Genomic DNA, 5,067 nt, shown 5'->3' with positions numbered 1-5,067 from the left:
GAAATAGAAGGATTAAAAGCATTTATTACATACAAAGAGGAAATGCTCCAAAGATATCCTGATTTGAAGCCTACTTGGAGAGAACACACTACCACTGTAATTAACAAGACACGAAAATTAATAAAGGACCTTGAGAGAATGCGAGGCTCAAAGGATGTCAAGAAAGAATGCAATATGTTTTGGCCAAATGTTCATAATGATTTGCGCCCAGCTCCAGTCTTTGAAAATGAATTTGTATCATTACTCCCACATCCATATTGTGGACCGAAGAAGAGAGAGTTTATGCCACAAGTAGATATAGAGGTCGATTGTTTTGTTGTGGTTCGGCCATCGGATGATGAATATGGGAATGTGAAGTTTTGGGTTGCAAAAGTAGTTGATGTGCAAAGAGATGATCAAGGGAAAGCTACAACATTTACAGTGGTATGGTATGAGCCAAAGGGCAGGAAGGAGAATATGGATAACAACACATTGTATACTAATTGTATAATGAAGGAGTGGGTCCCAAATGATGAAGCGGTCTCACAAGTTTCGACGGAGACAATCATAGTGTCTTGGTATTCAAGGGCAAAGAAATCAAAGAAGCGCATAGGATATGAGGTAGAAGGAAAAATAAAAATACCACAGCAAAGTATTTTGCATATACATGAATTTTTAAGGATGCTCGCCATGGAGGAAGTAGAAGGAGACAGCGCAAATGAAGAATGTCCATGATTAAAGCTTTGTATTGAAGTCCATTGAAGGATTTTATTTGGGTACTAGGCAAGAAGCCAATTGACAATTATAATCAGAGTCATCACCTCCTATGTCAAATGAGAGTCAAAATATGCACTGGATGTCACCCAAGGGTCAAGGCTTGGCAAGACAATAGGGAGTTAATGCAGATGGCACCTGGCAAGGGACTGTCACATTGAGCAATAAGACAATGGGGAGTCAATGCACCCAAGGGGCAAGGCTTGGCAAGACAAGTGGGAGTTAATGCAGATGGCACCTAGCAAGGGAATGTCACATTGAGCAATAAGACAATGGGGAGTCAAATTATGCAAATGGCACAAATTGAGGCTCTTTAAGAGCAACAATTTAAATTGTAAACATATGTTCAATCTATATCATTTTATACAAAGACTCCAGCTGAGAGCAACGTCTCTCAATGTAAACATATAATGATAGCTATAATTGCTATTATAATTCTTTAGTTCAATACAAAACTTGGGTCTTATGGCATCATGTCTTTTTTTTATTTATTAAAAGTTTTAAAAATTTTGTGCATATTGCGAGTGACAATGTTATTTACATGAAATATTTAAGTCTCCTTTCATGGATTTATAAATTTATCACGTCAAGGAAAAATATTAAAAATAATTAAATTAACAAATAACTTAGGTATAGCTAGAATTTCTAAAATAGGATTATTTCAAATTCTTGCATGTTGGTGCAAAAGTATAGATTGAAAAAACAAGATTTTTATGTGAATATGATAGTGCCACAAAGTGTCATGAATTTATAAATTTATCACGTCAAGGAAAAATATTAAAAATAATTAAATTAACAAATAACTTAGGTATAGCTAGAATTTTTAAAATAGGATTATTTCAAATTCTTGCATGTTGGTGCAAAAGTATAGATTGAAAAAACAAGATTTTTATGTGAATATGATAGTGCCACAAAGTGAGCTTTTGATTTGGGAATAATATTTTCACAAAGTAAAATTTTGATTTGGGAAAGATATTTTCACAAAGTAAACTTGTCATTTGGGAAGGATTTTTGGGCTTCGTCCAAAAATAACAGAAAAAGTCCAAAATTAATGAAATAGGTGTTGTTAGTGATATCAAGAACCATGTGGAATCCATCTTTGCTACTGGAGCATAAGTCTCATCATAGTCCTAACCATATTGTTGTGCAAATCCTTTTGCAACTAATTTGGCTTTGTATCTCTGAATACTTCCATCTGAATTGTACTTCAATTTGTATACCCATTTATTTGCTATGGCCTTCTTTCCTGGTGGAAGGTCGCATAATTCCCAAGTATTATTCTTATACAAAGCATCCATTTCTTCATTCATAGTAGTTTGCCATTCTGGCTTGTCTACTCGTCTTTGAAGTACACTGGCTCTTCTGTAGCCATGATGGTAGTCATAAGAGCATAGTTGCTGGTTTCCACCTGAATTGCTTTGCCTTTTTTAGCATATGTCAGTCTGGCTGGTGGTCTGCTTTCCCTAGTAAACTGCCTGAGCTGTTGTGGCTCTGCTTGGGGTGTTGCTGGCAATTCTTGCTCTTCTTCATCAACCTGTTCTGTAGATGACTGTGAAGTCGATGCTTCTATCTCCTGTGTAGGTGAGGTTTTCCATTCTGATTCCTCATCAAAGATTACATCTCTAGAGATAATGACTTTGCGGTTGATGGGATCATACAATTTGTATGCTTTGCTTTCTTCACTGTAGCCAACCATGATGCATTTGTGTGACTTTGCATCCAATTTCCTGCAATGATCATCATGTATGTGGGCATATGCTATGCAACCAAATATGCGGAGATGCCCAATGTGTGGCTTGTGTCCAATGAATGCTTCATAAGAAGTCATACCTTGTATCAGTTCAGTAGGAAGCCGATTAAGCAAATAGTTAGCTATAGCTATTGCTTTTGCCCAATACTAATTTGGAAGATGCTTTTCACTAAGCATTGCTCTAGCACTATTTGCTAAAGTCCCATTCTTCCTTTCAGCTCTTGCATTCTGCTAAGGAGTATCTACACATGTGAATTGTCTTCATATGCCGTGATTTCTGCAAAAGTTCATGAATGTTGAAGACATGTATTCACCTCCTCTCTCTCATCTCATGACCTTGATCTTTCTGCCTGTTTGGTTTTCTACCATGGCTTTGAATTCTTGAAATCTGGAAAACACTTCAGATTTCTCTTTTAGAAAGTAGACCCAACAATATCTGCTGTAGTCGTCGATGAAGGTTAAGTAGTAAAGTGAACCATTGATGCTGCGGGTTTGGGCATAACCCCAGACATCTGTATGAATCAAATCAAGAATACCTTGCACACAAGAGGTACTTCTGACAAAGTTGGTTTGCTTTTGTTTGCCGAAGCAGCATGCTTCACAAACCTTTCCAAGAAACTGTAGCTTCGGAATCCCAATTGCCATATTTTAATTCCTGAGATCTAATAAGTACTTGAAGTCGACATGACCATATCTCTTGTGCCATTTTGCAGATAGTGGCATTTGTTGCATTTGAGCTGACATGGCATGCTTATCTGGTACTGTAGCTAGCATTCTGTATAAGCGTCCTTCCTTGACACCTTTTGCTACTAGCTAACATCTTTTGGATTTGTCTCTGATAGTGCATTCATCACCGTTGAATATGACTTTGTAATTGTGTTCTGTCATTTGACCTACTGACAAAAGGTTCTTACTGAGCTTCAGAACATAGAGCACATCTTTGACCAATCCTTTCGTACTAGTGAAATTGTTCATAGGAATAATACATGTCCCTTGAACTAGATTCGGTGTATTGTCTGCTGTGTAGATGACATTTTTCTGTCCTTCTAATGGTTTCATCTCTGTGAACCATTCCTGATGATTTGTCATATGAGATGATGCACCGCTATCAATGTACCAAGGATCCTGTTCCACTTGGTCGACTTGATAGCTAAAATCCTCTTTGGGATTGAAATCAGTGTCTAGGTACATTGTATCAGTCTGATGCAATTTCTCACTTGCAAGAAACATATTTCCATGTTCATTTGCAAAATGATTGTGACTAGAATGTCCACCACGATGATTTCCTCTGCCTCGAGGATTTCCTCGATTACTGCTGGATTGACCGCCTTAGTTGTACTGCTTCTTATGGCAATCTCTTTCATAGTGTCCAAACTTGTGACAGTAGTTGCACTGAATGTTTGACACATTGGTGGATGCATTCCCTCGTCCTTGGAATCTTCCTCGGTTGGAATGATTTCCTCTTTGCTGATTCTGATGCTGCTGAGGATGATGCTGATGTTGATGCTGATTTTGACTTTGATTTTGTTTGTCACATACATAGCTAAGTATCATCAATAGCAGTAGGTAGCTCATCTTGCTCATCATGAGTGAAAATTTATTCCATGGTGGCAACCAATGAAGATTCATTCTATGCTCATTGCTAGTCTTTTTGGCTTGATGCTTCTTTCAAAATTCACACCTAGTCTTTTGGTGACCATGAAGTGAACAATAATAGCAAATAGACTCTCAAGGCATGTCGCTATTGGCATTATGTTGCCAAGGATGGTACGGTCACCATACTTGGTCTGACTATACAGCAGGGTGCCATGTTCGGGGTTAGAGTGACGATGAGAGTTTAAATTGTTGCCATGTCAATAAAATCTTGGGGAAAACATCGAGTGTTATAATGGAAAGCATATGTAGTGTGAATCGCAATCTAGTAGATGGCATGCCAAAGCATGTTAAGTCTACAATCTTTGGTGGCATGCCCATGGTTATGGGATCATTACACTAGAAATTGGGTTGGAGACGTGTAGTTGCACTTGTGCCATCATTGGTGATTTGAGCCCTAGGGAGTGACTCCTCTAGACTCATATTCTCTGCCTTCTTACTTGCACGTCTTTCTTCTCGACATTTGTCATCATCTTCATCAACCAATCTATCAACTTCTTGATGTAAAGGACATGGACTCATCAAACAATTACAATTTTGGTTCACTGCAAGGTATTGCTTGGTTTTCAACACTAATACTAATAGAAACAACACTTTTTTTTTTGCGGGTGCAAAGCGTTGGAATAAGTATCGAAAAATGTGCGTTGGTATAAGCACTGGTATATATCAACACTAAAACTGTCTGTATATATTGACATTGATAAAGCATCGATATATACTAACACAAAACAAAAGCAAAAAAAAAGATTTGTGGGGTAGAATAGGGCTGGTTATAGCCCCATTCTACCACATTATATATTTTTTGTTATTACAAGGTAGTATAGAAATCAATACATTTCATCTGAGCTACAAAATTTCCTACAACTCTCTTATCATGTATTACAAAATATATTACCTACAACCATCTTATA

Source organism: Dipteris shenzhenensis, chromosome 15, assembly GCF_047967505.1.
Source record: "Dipteris shenzhenensis isolate YYH24624 ecotype China chromosome 15, Dip_SZ_1.0, whole genome shotgun sequence".
Lineage (NCBI taxonomy): Eukaryota > Viridiplantae > Streptophyta > Polypodiopsida > Gleicheniales > Dipteridaceae > Dipteris > Dipteris shenzhenensis.
The sequence above is the reverse complement of the archived record's forward strand: the minus strand, read 5'-3'. Positions refer to the sequence as shown.